Genomic DNA, 18,116 nt, shown 5'->3' on the forward strand with positions numbered 1-18,116 from the left:
AGGAATTTGGGTAAAATCAATCATCTAAGAACATCTCTCGCATACAAATCTGGATCGTATTAATACCACTTGGATTCGGCAACGTGGAAGTGTAAAAGAAAGAGAACAATACTCTAGCGAATGGTAATGATAAGTGATTTGTTCGTTGCCTCTTCATTTTGACGATTCGAATTAATATCCGCTCGCGTATATTTACTATCATTCTGGTCATTTTCTCATAGCCAAACAAACGTGGCAGAGAAAATCGCGCTTAATTTACGCGGCGAAAAATAATCGGCGCAAAATAATTTGAAGCGATAAATTATTTCTAAGAATTTCTAGCCGATGGCACTGCAGCGATGATTGTGATTAACGATCAAGCTTACCGTTGATGTAAAAGTCCTGTTTCTCGTATTTAGATGGTGAAAATCACATTTTCATAAAATATTTTATACTTTTCACGATAATTTTATTTTAAAATGATATATGGAAAGGAATATTATAATGTATAGAGCAATGGTTATGTATAGGGTATAATTTCTTAATTTTAAATATATTTTGAATTACATAAAAGGAAAAAAAAATTGTGGAATTATTCTCATTGATTCTTTTTTAATATATTATATCGCCGAATATTGCATAAACATTTGCGGAAACAGAATTCTTTCACGAGCAAGTGAAAGACACTGAAATTGTATGCGACGTGTATCGCGAACACGATCCTCGATATTAATCCCTCGGATTTTGATGAATTAATCAGGATAGGTAACATATATACATTGGACAGGTGATTTGATCGGTTCACGGAAATAAAAAAAAAAGCGAAGAAGTAACGGGCCGCGCGGGACGCTTGCGCCGCGGCGCCGCCGTCGCCGTCATCGTCGGCGGCGGCTTTTATTCCATCCTCCGATGGAAGTCGTCGCCAGTCGTCGCTATCACAGCCACCGCGACGTTGGGCCCGCAGTTTGCGAAGTGGCACTCCACGCGGCTCGCGTGCGCGTCTCATCACGAGCCGTATGGTCACACGCACATTTCGTTTAATCTCACGATCGCACCAGCCAGAGGTACATATCAATTAATTGCGCGCGGCCGGTTGCGTCTCGGAGAGATCCTTTGATCAAAACCGGAGGAGCGATTGATCCGAGCGATTATAGATGGATTTTGCGAGTCGCGGTTATTTCGAAGCATGCAGCAGGATATCCTAGCCGATTTAAATATTCCTCAATTTTGTTGGTGTGAATGTATACGTGTTCCTTTCTTTTTTATTTTACAAGGCTTTTGAAATTTTGTTATGACAGAAAATGTTAAAGTGCGTGGGACAAAAATAATTATAGACGAAGTGTTTTGTTATTACGTGAGATACACAAATGTTTCTTGAATTTGCTACATTGCACGTCATTATTAGAGAATGTTTAGACGCGCTTAATATAGAGTCCACCTTTCCCGCGGAAAAAAAGGGTTAAGAGGATAAAACGATATTTTGCAGCAGCTGTTTCTTCTTGGAAAAGTGTTTTATAATTTTCGGACGCCACAGTCCCGTCAACCTCGCGCGCCCGCGCTTTTGAACAGCGTTTGGTATCCGTCATCCATTAGCACGCGTTGACGTAACGCATTAGTAACACATATGTTTAAAAATATTTTAATTGTCAGTGACCAAGTTTACTCGTTTCTAATTCAGTGTTGTCATTTCTTTATAATGAGCGATCAAAAAACGATTTAATATTGATTTTTACGATAGCTGTATTTATATCAAGATTTTATATATAGTCAAAAAATAACAGAATTGTCATTCTTCTGAAAAATGGGGAAATAATTTATTTGTGCAGATAATTTATTTGTGCTGAAAGAATAAAAAGGAAGAAATGAAAGAATTATAATAAATTATTGAAATTTTTTATTAAGTTCTTTTTATTTTTGGTTATTGTTATTCGAAGCGATAAAATTATTTTCTTAGCAAAGCCAAAAGTTAAAAAGATATTTGGTATCAAAAATTAAAATTTCTTAACGAAATAAGCTTCACGAATTTAGACAAAATAAAATTTTTATTTGAGTTTATCCTAAATAATTTTTTTTTTTAAGGATATAATATTGTGTAATATTGCATTATTAAATATTCTACATTTATCATAAAAATACCAAAATATAGAAAATGTTTTGTAGAGCTCGCGAAGAATTGTAAGCGAAATGATAAGTTTTTATATATTAACAAAATTTTGCTATATCTGTCGAAGATTTTTGTAATAGTTAGTTGCCAGAACAGTCCGAATATTTTCTCGATGTGTCGATATTTATACTGCAATCGGATTTCCGTATCATCTGTTCCTCTAAGATACGCGCATCTGGTAGCACTTTCACGCAGTTTAATTGCAGAAATGTGGGGGTCGGGATCTTCCCTCGGATTCTTCATCGACTGCACCGAAAAGCAAGTTAACCCACGTCGGAAACGGTACGCGGCCGTCGTAACTTTGTTCGTCCCGTACTATTTTTATCCGGTGAAATTTCCTGCGCTAAAAATATGCGAGAATCGCGACGGTTCTCGCCGTGAAGTGTCCATCGAAGTGTGACAGCGGCTTTATTGACAGGAGGAATCCGCGAAGTTCGCCGCTGTCGCACGGCGGTCGCGCTCCATTTGCGTTCGCCATTTTGCCGCAATTATACGAGGCGACAAGTCACTTTCCGTCCCTTCGCCTTTTGCGAAATTTATACAATTTTGCGAAACGAGGCATGACCGCGATATCGAGACAAGAACGACGACCGACTCTATGTCGGTTTTCATTTAAATACATTAGCGTGAAATCTAAATGCCGTAAGGATATAATATTGTGTAATATTGCATTATTAAATATTCTACATTTATCATAAAAATACCAAAATATAGAAAATGTTTTGTAGAGCTCGCGAAGAATTGTAAGCGAAATGATAAGTTTTTATATATTAACAAAATTTTGCTATATCTGTCGAAGATTTTTGTAATAGTTAGTTGCCAGAACAGTCCGAATATTTTCTCGATGTGTCGATATTTATACTGCAATCGGATTTCCGTATCATCTGTTCCTCTAAGATACGCGCATCTGGTAGCACTTTCACGCAGTTTAATTGCAGAAATGTGGGGGTCGGGATCTTCCCTCGGATTCTTCATCGACTGCACCGAAAAGCAAGTTAACCCACGTCGGAAACGGTACGCGGCCGTCGTAACTTTGTTCGTCCCGTACTATTTTTATCCGGTGAAATTTCCTGCGCTAAAAATATGCGAGAATCGCGACGGTTCTCGCCGTGAAGTGTCCATCGAAGTGTGACAGCGGCTTTATTGACAGGAGGAATCCGCGAAGTTCGCCGCTGTCGCACGGCGGTCGCGCTCCATTTGCGTTCGCCATTTTGCCGCAATTATACGAGGCGACAAGTCACTTTCCGTCCCTTCGCCTTTTGCGAAATTTATACAATTTTGCGAAACGAGGCATGACCGCGATATCGAGACAAGAACGACGACCGACTCTATGTCGGTTTTCATTTAAATACATTAGCGTGAAATCTAAATGCCGTAGAGCTCCTTTTTCATCTCTTGCCGTATTATGAAATCTAATTTCTTCTATCCGCGCAGACATTTAAGTCCTTGTTTAAGTAGGTAAGCAAAACTTTCCCTTTATGCAATTCTTGCGTATCGATTATCTAAATTGTCGATTTTATTATCGCGCCTTATATATATATAAAGGGATCATAAAACGAACGTTAATTATGGGCATAATATCGGTCTTAATGATTATCGGATGCAACTTATTCCAGTTCAGACTTTTATCTTTTTTTTTTTTTTAATATAGCAAATATATAAATGTTCAATATAAAATGTTCAATGTAAAATCTCTCCATCCATTGATTATTGCGAACTTTGGAGCTCATTCGAGACAACCGTTCGTTCCGCGTTAGCCAATGGCTAAGTGATGTTTCGTAACAATACCGAATTAAGATCGATACTCGATCGTATAAGGAGATAACTTTCTTATTGTTCGCCCGGGAAGTATTTAATCTCGCCGTTTGGTGAGATCGGCCGGCTCGAACAACGCACGTTATGCCGGGAGAAAGGCGCCGGTTTCCCTCCCATGTCTCGCCGGTCATTGTTGACCCTCGTTGACAAACCGAGAGAAAAAGACTGCAGCTTATCTAATAGCAGCTTATTTATTGATTTGCAGGCTAAGTGACTAGATGCAGATATTATCGCGATTAAACTGATAACGCGGCGTGGATAACTAATCTCGCATAATTATGATATGACTATATCATATATTGAGGTTTAATTATTTTGTTATTAAATATTAAACACATTTAGAAACAGAATATGTTTTAAAACTAAAAGTATCTGTGATGTACATATAGTACTGAAATTTAATTTTAACTAATTGCAAATAAGATATTGCACAAGTAATAATATTGCATATATTGTTATTTTTATATTTTTTTAAGTAATGTATTTCTTTTTTAATTTTTAAAGTGATTTTCTTTATATTTTGTAATATGATAGTTATGGTATTTTGCCTCGTAGTTTTCAGCGATTTAATAACCGCAGTCCTTCGTCTCGGTCGCTCCGTTTAGATGATGCTGCGAACCGCGAAAGGTCATGCTATAATTTTCCATTTATTTATAAATATACGCTTATCGCACGATGCTTATAAACCGCAGACGAAGATCATCGTATTCCAATAACGCAATGAAGCATTTTAATTGATACAAAAAGCTCCAAAAATGAACAGATGATTAAAGGGCATCTGAAATATTAGAGCGTTTTCTAAAAACCGCAACGTTTTTTAAACATTTTTATTATATCTTGCAATTTTTATTATCTCAGAAGTCTCTCGATGGAGATCACAATGTACATAATCTATAGTACAAAATATTCTTGTCTGCGTTGTTGAATGCGAGAAAAGATAGATACAGATATATTTGATGATTTATAGCGACGTAACTGTAAATAATTCGCGTAACAGCACATTGACATAATCACATGATTCAGTGGAAGATGCGCGCGCGATTCGAAGTGCACCAGATGACGGACAGTTCTCAGATGCGTCTCTCGCCGTGTCCCGAGTGACGACGAGATCGGAAGGATTAATTCGCATATGCAACGATGACTTTAGAGAAACGTATCGATCGTGTCCGCTATCAAGCTTGCAGCGGCGTGGAAAAGCTCGTTAACGAAACTTGGAATTTGATTTTATACCAAGCTAACTCGATCCATTTTCCCTGACTCTTGTTGGCCAATGTCTGAAGGCGAAAGAAAATGTTAAAAGTCGTGAGTAGGATATTGTATCGAATTGTGGAAAGCAAAGAATTGGCATAATTGTAAATAATTTGTGTGAAAAGAAGGCGCGAATTGAAAATTTGAATTGGACAGGAGAGTAGATCGTGGAAAAATATAATAAAAATAAATAATGAACTTCAAATGTGAAATTTTTGGTCACTATTAGAGGCGGATAATAATTTTTCAACGCTTGAAACTAATAATTATTGAATTTTCTGGAAAGAATCAAATATAGAAAATAAAATAATAATTCTTAAACAAATTTATGTCTTGAAGTTTCAATTTTGTTCGTTTATAGATCCGCTTTTATGTGTCAAATTAAGATGAAAGATGTTTGTGTTAAATGCAATGGATGCGCCGTCTCTAATTAGAAACGAGGTTGCTAATTAATTTCAACGTAAACTTGTAGTTTCGGAAATTAGGATTTACGTGTTGGCGGAAATATGTTGATTTCGAAAGCTTTGGAAGAGGAAAACAGCCATCTTCACTTATGGCGATACACACCTTTCTCCTCGACAAAGAGTCGCTTTCTTCGGCTTCCTAATGGCGATGAAAAGTTATCGATCATTAGAGACAATCAGGAAAAAAAGCTTTTATTACACACGATATAACTTGTTTTTGCTCATCAAAATTGCCGATTCTTGTCTTCAGCGTATATACCTTTCGCGTGTCTCCCATGACACAAGATCTCGTTTTAATTGTGCGTCTAGCGAGTAGGAACTTAAATCGAGAACGTGTATAATAAACGATAATGATCGCATCGGAAGCAACTCTTTCATTCTCGCTAAAATGTCCGACAAAAATTGTGTTCTTTTTTTTTTTTTGTTTATACTCAGATTTGAAATTTAATTTGAAATTTTAATTATTTTTCCCGATTCATAAGAAGTTTTCAGTTATGGAACTTTTTTTTAATAATTCTGGATTTCCACAATATTCCAACTTTTCCATTTACTGCAACTTTTTTATTGTCGCTACACTATTTACTTATTGTACGTCTCTGGATTTAAAATAGCTTCTAGAATATGTTCCGCTACTGAGTTTGACAGATGAGATCAATATGTGTCTCGGAAATCAATATCTGACAATACTCATCCATATTTATTTTCTCTCATCGATTTACCTGTCAAGGGGCAGAGGATATTTTAAGCCTCAACTCTCATTATTCTCTTAGATTCTCCGACTGCTTGTGAGCCTTTCATAATAAATACCTGCTGCATGTTTTTCTATAACGATATTCTCAAGTGATCTCGTTTGACATAAATATGCATTTATACGAAAGGTAATATTTGCGCTATTATTTTTGCAGTTTAAGGTATAAAGTTTGGCAGATGAAATAATCAGAAAAAAGCGTTTCCAAATTTTATATTTTTTAAGGGATTAAATACAATCATTTAATATGATGGATTAACATCGTTTGGGGTTTGAAAGAGGATAATTTTTGGAAACTCCTAAAAATCTTCCTTCTATAATCGCTTGTTCAATTTGAAATATAAATATTTTGTTCGGCTCTGGGAAGAATACGGAATTATCTGAAATGATATGGTTCCGGTTTAACAAACACTCGTATCAATAAATTTGCAGTTTTGGTGCATTGCGGAGCATATTTTTTTTGGAGTATGAACGTTTTTGCGCGAGTCTTCAATGTTTCTCGACAATAACGTGAAGATATATACGTGCAGTATTTACTGGTACCTGAATAGAATTCAATTAAATGGTCGACCGCAAACGACGGCCGGTAGCTGTTGAGCTCAGCCGGTTTCTCAAGAAAATGTAAAATCGTTCGTCGGAAATGCGATGGAGTTTCTTCGAAACTGAGAAGGGTACCACATCGATTAATCGTTTAGTCGACGGAAGTTCTCAGGATCTCGCTTCGGATTAACCGAACAAACTTTATACCTTCTTATTTCTCAAAGCGAGCTGTCATGTCAGGCTGTCGGACGAATAAAAGGATTTTCTGCGAAAAGGACAGATATAAGAAAATTTCCCAGCGTCTACGAGATAAATCTATTCTGAAACGCGAAAAGTTAAGCGGAGGAGAAAGGAATTTGAAAGCAATTGAAAATAAATTTCAAGACAATGGTGGAAAATTAATGAGGATTTAACTAAAATCTTATTTTTCTCTGAAGAAATCGAAGAACAGCGTTGTTGTTAATCTCTAAAGAAAAGAATCACGGAAGAGAAACTTTTGTGCTACGCGGAAATTCTACGAGCGAATCTCGTTACGTTCGCTTATCGCCTTGCTGACTTTCGGAAAGGATTCGGATCGACGATGTGATACAGCAAACAATCGTCTGCCGAGAACGTGCAGTCGGTAGCAACAAGTGGCCCAGTTCGCAGTGAAGAAAATAGAAGTTGTTTTCAGTTTTCTTATTCTTCTCGCTGTGAAAACGTACGCTTTTTCCCCACTTCAGAATTACAATATATCTTTAAGATATTTTATTTTACGTACAAAATATCTTAAGAGAGAGATGTGAACTATATTTTGACATATTTATGCTAAGCGTAAAGATATATTATATTTTGGAATAAATTAAAAATATATTATAGAAATATATATATATATGTATATATATCACTCTGGAAATGTTTTAATCGAAAGAGAATATATTCCATGAAGATAATACTAAATAGGACTTTAATATAATGATCCAATATTTTCTTACAAGAAGAAAAAACATGCCAAACGATTCGACTTTGGGTGAATTATTCGATTACCATAACTCGACGCTATTCTTATGTGAAACGGAAAGGGAAATTAGTTTTTGATGGCAGACATGTCGAACGAAGATTGTCGAGCCAGCACTACAACGAGTTCCAGTAACATCGACGAGACAGAAAACACCGGCGGCAGAAGAATGTCGCACTTTAAGGAATACAAGTTCTTCCGCAGCTTCAGCGCGAAAGTCGAGAATTGGCCGATGCGCAAGGCGGAAGCGTTATGGCGGCGAATGCGCGAGCGGAAAATCGCAGGTAAGCGTTTTATGTCAGAGCCCATGTTTCATCAAGTTATATAGCAACGCTCTCGGGAAGATAAAAACATCTTTGAAATATGAATTATATGAGAAGAACTCTTTCTTTCTCTCTCTCTTTATATATATAAAAGAAAAAATAACTTTTGCAAACGATAAAGAACAGATAATATTAACATAGTCTGTAATCAAATATTACAGATATAATTTACATTTTACATATAACATATTCCTTTATATAAAAATATGTTTTTATATTTATAAATTATTATTTCTTGTTAAATGTTATTTTCTTGTATTTCTGATGCATGTTGTTGAATAATTCTTTCTAATCTTTATATATAAGCTATATATTTTTTTACAGTATCTTATTCGCTGATGTATATTTTTATTTCTGTTTTATAATTTAGTACTATTAGTTTTTATATAAAAATTGTCGCAAAAAATGATTTTAATGCAATCTAGATATAAAGACCGAATAAACGCATTTCGTTGTCGCAAATGTGAAAGAGCGGCTTCGTTGATAATTAGATTTCACAAATTATCAGCTGGACATTGTCGCAAAAATGACACGCGCCAGCACCCTCAATAAAACTCATTCGCACATATCACATGATAATGATATGATGGCCAGGGATCCATTCGATTCGTATTCGCTTCGCTTCAGGCATCATTCATTTATTTCTACTGTCTACCGTATAATTCTCGTGAAACCATATAAACTCGACATTTCGAGCTTCCGGCTCAAATTTTTTAATTTTGGGGGAAATCTCGTATAAACGTTTTATTTTCGTTTCTGACTTTTGCGTTATTTACGATGACCGATTGTAGGAGTATTTTTTAACTGCAGTTACTTTATATGATAAATATTATTTACGATATTATTTACTGAATCATCCGCGAATTGATGTATTGATTTCATTAAGCGTTATCTCGTTCGTCATAATTTTGCAGCCGTTAAATTTTGCATACGCGTGATCTTAGATGCCACCTGCTGCAAAGCAATTGAACATCATTTCGATAGTAAAGGCGACTAGTGTTTTCTTTGCGATTTCCGAGAACGATCCTGTGGAAATTTTGCTGCTGAAACAACAGTTGGTGAAAAGCAACATCTTGATCAAATGAAACGCGCTCGTTCGCTAAGAGATGTCTTCAGATGCGTTGTAAGACTGGTGTTAAACGATATGGCGCATATCAAAATATGAAAAATAAATATGATATATAAGTGAATTTATAATCTTTTTTGCACTTTTTTCTCATAGTTCCTTTATGTAAAATTTTTAAACAGAAATAGGGATAATTTGCGAATCTATTATTGATTTTTATTTTTTTATTTTTATGTACTATACATTGTAATAAAATCTTGCAATAAAATTACTAGTATTAATATAATAAAGAGAAATAATAAGATATAGTATTTATTATTGTTATTATTATTATTATTATTATTATTATTAATTTTAATCAGAAATACAACACATATTAAACATATTATATATAATATAATTAAGTAGGGAACGCAAGTTTACTATTAAAAGAAATCTGAGAAAATCTGATATTCAATATGTGCATCAGTTTTTGAAGTATTATTAGTTTATTATGGGATAACTTAGTTTTTCTATGGAAAATAACTGGGTCAATTTTAATCCAACAAGATTACGGCGGTTCCGACTGAAATATTGCGCAACATCGAATTTAATTATTCTTTGACAATATTCAATGCCTCACTGGCTTCCACGATAACAGTTATGTTTCAAAATAAAAGCTTCGACTGGCTCTAGTTTAATTGGAAACTATCGGATGGCCGATGTTATTTCTCATATGACACGTTCTCACGTTGATGAAATTAATGAATAAAGAAAAAGGATCACACACGTTCTTTATGGTGGCCGCATAGTCGCTTATTGCGATGAGATCGCGAATTATATGAGTGATTGATGAGAAATGACAATTATTACGACTATGTGTTCCGAAGAAACAAAACGACATATTAACGATAAATATTTCTTTTATTAACTTGTTCGTTTGCCAGTAAGATTTTGTTGCGGCGAAGAGTGAAAGGCAACGTATTTCACATGCAATTATCGCATTCGATAAATCGCGGATTTCAATCGACCCAGAAAGTATCGTGGGGCCATGATAATTATGGGCTGTCGCGATGAAAAGTGTGCTCCCTCGAAACAATAGAACTCTTTCGTAATGCAACGCAACGTTGATCAACTGAGAAGACCACCAAAGCCGCGAAATAATTTTTTATTTCTATTAAAACATTATTTTTTTGTAATTTGTTTTATTAAAAGATAATGTAGCATACATGCGTGGCACACAAAATAAACAAACATGTACATGATGTATATTAAGAGCAAAAATTTACAACAATTTATTAAAGTTTCGTGTGTTTAATTCTTGACCAACATTATTTTATGGTTAAATAGTGATTTATATAACATAAAATATTGCAAAATATTTACTAAATATTATTAGTACTGCAAAACTACTGGAAAACATTCATTGCATATTGTAAATAGTAAAAATATTGGAAAATTTGCAAAATTTTTGGCATTTTTGTGTATCTTAATCATTTATAAAGTGAAATAAGATAAATGTTTATTAACTAAAAACGTAATATTGTTATTACTTTTGCTAAATAAATAATATTTGGTTTTATGAATTCAGTTTATATATTTCCATTTATATTTTTCCATTTCTAATTAAACACGCAACGATATTGAATAATATTAGATATTTATTAATGGATTTATGAAATATTAATTAATATCGTTATTAAGATAATATTTTATTTATATTTTTATATTTTTCTTAATTTTTATTTTAATATTTATTTTAGATTTTTATATTTTTCCTTTGTTTCTATTAACCCAATGTATCGTATGTTAATCCCATGAATAGATAAATATTGAATGTAGTACATTTGATGCACACTAATGATCCGATTTTACAGTTCATGTATAACTTTTCTTTGACATGATGTATCCCATGAAAACTTTCTATGTAAAAATATATGCGGCTCATTGAAACTACCTTTCTGCAGAAAATCATTTGTTCTGGGTTTCAGTTCTACAGAGGATCAAAGGTATTATGCCGCATGTTTCAATAAAAAGCAGTAGAAATGCACTGCGGTGATAAAAAACTAATACCATTAGTATAAATCTACTTCGAGTAATTCGTATGTACTAAAGTATAATTTTTATTTTTCATGCGCGAAAGAATGAAAGATCGCAATCCGTTTGGCATACCCATAAAATAAATTTGAAGAAAATACCGTCCCTTAATTTTGATTATCATTTAGAAGAAAATATTTTTGAAAATACGCAAATTTTTATTTTCTCTCCTTTTTCTTTTTTGTTTTTTTGCAATATTTCGAATTTTAATCATAACAGGATAATAAAGTTGAAACATATATACTTTTATTTATTTTCAAACATTTGACTCGTCGGGTTTATATAAGTATACTAGAAATTACCGTAGAAACTTGTGTCACATTGTCATCGCACGAAAATAATTAATAATGTTTCGTGGAATAAATCTTTGGCTTGGAGTTTGGATACAAACTGCATTCACTTTTCTTCTTCAATAAATGATGAAGATAAACTTTCTGCTCGCTGTTGGCCTAGTTCAAATGCTAGTTTTATTGTAATTGTGATTATTACACAGAAATAATTATGCCAGTATTATTTTAATATTAGTTATTTTGTTAAGATCTGTTATATATGACGATGCTTTAATTAAATCGATTTATTTACACATATCATTATATAACTTAATTTATCGCGCGCTTGTATCATGGCGTTTTCTCACAATTATATTTGATTTTAATTTTTATTCCGATTCGAAATGTGAGAACATTTAAATGCGTATATTAAGATTAATTGTGAGAAAGAGAAAAAGAGAAATGCAATGAAACGTTTCTTTTATTATGCAAGTGACCTTTTATTTAAAAGGTTTTTGTTGTCGCACGTTGACCGCACGATTCACATGTCATTTATCCGAACCGCAAAAAGTGCGAATATTAACGAATATCTCAAAGGCAACAAATATAATTTAAAATGGAAAATAAAATTATATTTGTAAGTGTTATTTTTGCTGAATTATATTATAAATAATTAATGTAAAATAATAATTTATTTACATGACAATTCTATTTTTTAAATTCTGTTTGAAATAATTACGTGATTTTACGAATCAAAAATATTTCAAATCTATTTGTTATATCTATACCATATATTTACGAAAAAAAAAATTTTAGATAATATTTTATTGAAATAAAATATATAATCAGAATAATTTTTAACGGTCTGCATTTGTAATGTGTTCACTATTGGCAAATCTTATATTATGTGATTACACAAATACACGAAATAATTTATATAATTTAAAAAAGTCACCAAGATTTATACTGCACGTACTAGAATATAAATTAAAATTAAATTTTAATCGGAAGATTTAAATAAATAATTTCAAATTTTATGGCGGATTTAGAGTACAATAAGCTTTGCCACAACGATTAAAGTTTAATGGCGAGCAGTCATTCAACCCGACCGACGCGCAGACCAAACGGCTGTGTAATTTGCGGATTCGGAGTAAAACGTATACAGTTGTTCGTTGGTACAATGTGCGCGTCGAGATTTATTTGTGGAAACCCGTGAGTCTTATAATAGATCACAATATAAACGCAGCACAACGATTACGCGTTGGTCCCGCGAAGTCAGCTTGTTTGTCTTGGGAGAAACGTGCCTCTGGTCACCACTAAGTAGTCCTTGGTTATAAACTACTGCCTAATAGCACTTATGCGAAATTTTTTTTTTGATGGTTACCTTGTAAGTAGATGGGAAACGTCATAACGTTGTCGGTGGTCCTAATGTCAAGGGAGCCAAATAAAATTTATGCACATTTTTTTTTAGAATATTACTGAATATTAAATTCAGCATTATTAAGAATTGATTTTATCATGAGATTACTTTGAAACATTGTTGAATGTTTTATTAATTATTTATACCATTTACCAATTAAGAAGATTTTACTCTTAAGCATCACATTTCTATGCATCAAAGAATTATCATAACATTACATTACGTTGCTATTCGGGGCAAATGTAAGACGTATAATTGCCGGGAATTTAATCAATTGCATTAGTGTATAATCTCACTCATGGCATTAAATCGCTTAAAAATTATTTAAATGAAAGGGTAGGTGCCGTACCGAATATTTGATTATAAATACACGATGAAGACTCTCGATTTCACCAGTCAGTAATTATCGCGTGGCGTCTCTTTAATCTTGTAAGCCGCAAAATCGATGACAAAAGAAGGGGCGCGCGAGCCTGAAATATCAACGATCAAGACAAATTGCAGTTTAGAAAGTTTGAATGCGTACTCTTCGTGGAACGAGGTGCGTTTACACCTGAGAATGCTTGGCCCTTCCTATAAAGACCAAGACAATGGGTGAAACAGAATATTCCGACTGCGTAAAATTCCGTGAGAATTACTGTACTTTTATTGTATTGCGTGAAAAATCGTCTTACTTATTGTCAGTGATTGTATCCAGACGGATACATGCAAATTTTTATTGAATTTATTATGAATTGTATCCATACATTTATACACACGCACATTTTATTTCATATTATTTCATTTTATTTACATATTATTTTATTTAAAATTAATCGTATTAATGAATCTATCTCGGAAAAGAAGAAAGATACGAAATTTTATATTGGAAAGAACCTTGATATTATTTTGCTTGCCAAGATAATGCGCGGTAATCGACTCGGCGGTAGATGTACTAAAATCGAAACAGAGAAATAATAATGACGAGATGACAACTATATTTTTGGAAGCGCAATAAGATATTGCAGATACTTTGATTTTTTTCAGCAAAACTAGCATCTAGTGGTTGAAATAATATGCAGAAAGCGACCTACCATCTTTTTACATTTTCTTTTTAATAGTTTATACAGTATGTACATACACACACTATACATATAATTCTCGTACATTCATTATCTTCAGATTGTGTAATGAAAAATAGTTTTACATTTACGATACACAATTGATCAATTTTAGTGTCTGACAATACAAATGTATCCCAAGCATGAAACAGAATCCATGTTTTTTAATATTTTAAACAATAATGCGTGCAATTGAATATTTTATTAATTTTTTGAACATATATTTAATTTAGAGAAAAAAGATTGCATAATTTAAATAGAAAACAAGTTTTTTTAGGTATGAACTTTTATAAAATACGGCAAAAATATAAATCTTATATAAATAATCAAAATAATTATAAATCTTGAACATAATGTTGAAATATTTCACATATATTTATACAAAAAATATATTAATCGATTTATATATTTTTATTATAAATATTTTTAGTATTTTTAAATAGAATTTTAATCTAGGATATCTCATATATGCATTTACTATTGCAGAAATAAATAAACAAATATTACAAATAAAAAAACTAATAAATTAAATAAATATAATAAACTGCTCATCTCACGATTGCTCCGCCGTTGTACAATATCTCCCCGGATCTTCTTCTTGTTCATTTTTATTCCTTTATATTCTTTATAATATTTATATGGTACTTGCTCGCGAAAACACGATTAATTACGATCGCGCACACTAATTAGTAGAATAGGACGATCGTCAAACACTTAACATCTCGATGTTAATCGCACATTTTATTATATTGCGATAGAAAAACAAATGCAAAAACTATAATTCTGCTTGACATTTGAAAATTAAAAGGCTAAATTTTTTATACCACAATATTATTTTCTACTGCTAATGAATGACGAATACTCGCGTTTTAAAACACACAATTTTATTATTTTGTTTTATAACATAAGCGGATAATATACAAATTAAAATTACAGATATATATCCAGGAATATACACACACACACACACACGCACACATAACTACGATATTCAAATATATATACAGGTTTGCCGATGATTTGAATGATAGATTTCGATCGAATAAATCTCCCGAGATACATTTCAACGACAAACACCGAATTGCGCAAATGATAATTACTAAATTATAGGATTAATTAAACAATCGTTTCATTAATTAAATGCTTTGCGACGGTGCGACATTGATCAATACTGTACATGTGACGTTTTATTACAATTCCATATTTTATTAAAATATGGAAATTATGTTTTTACTTTCTGATATCACGTGTTTTTTATTACGCGAATTAATGATAGAATATAATAAATCGCTAGAAAATATGTAATTGAAATTTAATATTGAAATTATATTACATTTCCCATGTATAAATATACGTATTATTAATAAAAACTTGACACATTATATTTGTCTTTCCACATAAAATAGCCGTCGTTGCGATGTTCGTACGTCTCGTTTTTGTAAGAATTAGTCCATAACATGGACTCTGATAATCGTAAGTAATCGTAGAGAATGTTTGTATTTTGAAAGGTAATACAAGACGACACGACACATATGTACACAAATAAACATTTGTGTGAAGTACGCTATTGTTTATTTGCCGCCATAACCATCATTCGCACAAGGACAGCCGAACGGGAAGGCAGCGGCGCAAACCGTTTCGTCTGTCGTCATGTCATTTCTCTAAATATGATTGTTCTCTCTATCATTACTGCAATTAGCGATTATCGGTTAGTGAAATTGATTAAATCTCGCGATGAATGACGCGTAAGAGAATCACGGCTATTCGAGCAACGAAAAGGTTATGTATCAACACTCGAGTTCGTTAATGGCGTATGTATATTTTGCGGAATTTATATGTGTTGTTAATATATTATGTTTGAATTTCGATTATATATTTTTCCAACGATTTATTCAACTAATTCTCAACTCGACTCTCGTAATATCGCGTTGTATCGACGACATGTTCGTATTTTTTACGTGTTTAATACGGGTTGACTTCAAGTCGAGCATTTATGTAATAAAATCCTATTAAGATGCGACCATATATATATATATGAGTGGCTTGTGCGTAATCGAGTGCTGATAATAATCGCTAATTGTTACTGATCATAGTTCTCGCCTTTGTTTTCCCATCGCGATATGATAAAGTATGCGTGCGATTAATGTCGAGAGTGCCGTACAAAGTATCGCGCGATTGTAATTAACCGTATTTTCGCGAGTGTGTGTTGTAAAATGCATAAAAGAGCAGAATAAACAACAAAGGAGGAAATGGCCCGGAAAAGCGTCCTGCAACTATGTGAGAGCACTTATTTATTTAATTTATTATTCTTTTATTTGTGAGATTAATTGTGTTTGCGTATTTGTCTCCGGTGGTGAAAATTTTATCTCATTTTAAACAAGAAAACAACAATCTCGGGCAACAACTTTTGCCTGTTTTTCGCATATTTATTATCGGCTATAAAAATGTATCTCTTATAAATTGATATTATTTCATACTTAAAAAATATCAGATTAAGGCTATTGATATGTTATGAATAAATGAAATTATCTAATTAAGTAATTAAATTTATTAAATAAAATTAATTAGCAATTATAAATAATATAAAATATTATATTATATTATATTTATTATATATATTTATATTAGGCTGGGGAGAAAGAATAATCCGGATCACGACTAGATAACGGTACAACATGTTGTAATAATTTTTGTGTTAACAATTTCTGTTTTGTCTTTATGTTTTCCAATTTGAAGAAAAAAAACGCTACCAAAACTAGACGATTAATTTATGAGGTATTTGAGAGGTGATTTTTAGACGCTTCAAAAGTGAAAATTTTGACCTCGAAGACAAACCGCGCTTTTGGCAGCCAGTGGAGATGGAAACAGAAGATTTGAATGCGTTGTTGAAAGAAGATCTGGCACAATTAACACGTGAGCAAAACAGCTTAAAGTAGATCACAAGACTGTTTTAACTCGTTTGCAAGCACTGTGCAAGATGAATAAGGAAGGAAAGTGCCTCAAACCGACTTACAAACTGGCCATCCTTCTGCACGACAACGCCCGATCTCACACCGCTGTGAACACCTTGATAGACTTGGGCTGGGAAATCTTTCCGCATCCTGCCTACTCACATCAGATATTGCATCTTCAAATTACTACTTATTTCGATGGATGCAGCACAGCTTGAAGAGATAACGCTTTTGAAATGAGGCCAAAATCGAGAAACAGAAGAATTTTTCGCGACCAAGGAGCCTTTTATCAGCGCGGAATCCAACTTCTGGCTAAAAAATGGCAGAAAATAGTAATTAAATAGTAACATTCAAATGGCAATTATCTTAATTAGAAAAAAAAAAAATCTAACCATTTTTTCTTAATACATATATTTTTTGCGAAAAAAATTCGGATTACTTTCTCTCCAGCCTGATATTATAAATAACATTATATCTTATTGAAAATTTATTATTAATTAATTAAATTAATTAATTTTATTTAATATTTAAAAATAAATTAACTGGATTAATGGGTGAATTTTATTTGATTGACATTTCGACAAAGTCAATATATTTATAGCAAATTTATGTAAAAATATTCCAATATTGTTCTTAATTGAGTTTTATATAAATCTTTTCATAATTCTCTCTATTATACACAAAGAAACTAAGTTTCTGCAGTCCCGAGATTGAATTAATTTTGCTAGTTATTCGGTTAGATTGGCTTCGCAGCTAAATAAATCTTTAAATCGGGAAAGGTTCGGAATATACATTTGGATGTCAATTTCTATTGAATCCATATTTCATGCATTCATGTTTCGATCTATCTATATGTCACGCAAAATATCACACGAGTGTTCAATGAGAGCGTCCATCGTGCTCGAATAAATCGCATTCGAGAGCAACTCTCGCGCATCCCTGGTAGCAGGCAGCAGGAA

At 32.8% G+C, this 18,116-nt stretch overlaps 1 protein-coding gene and 1 pseudogene across 2 annotated transcripts in view; both read left to right on the plus strand.

The window, feature by feature from the left end:
- Positions 1 to 18,116, plus strand: part of LOC115233699 — a 213,366-nt gene that overhangs the window by 84,842 nt on the left and 110,408 nt on the right. The window lies entirely within an intron of this gene.
- Positions 5,604 to 14,435, plus strand: LOC115233700 (annotated as a pseudogene).

This window comes from Formica exsecta, unplaced genomic scaffold, assembly GCF_003651465.1.
Source record: "Formica exsecta isolate Colony F162 unplaced genomic scaffold, ASM365146v1 scaffold182, whole genome shotgun sequence".
NCBI classification, from domain to species: Eukaryota; Metazoa; Arthropoda; class Insecta; order Hymenoptera; family Formicidae; genus Formica; species Formica exsecta.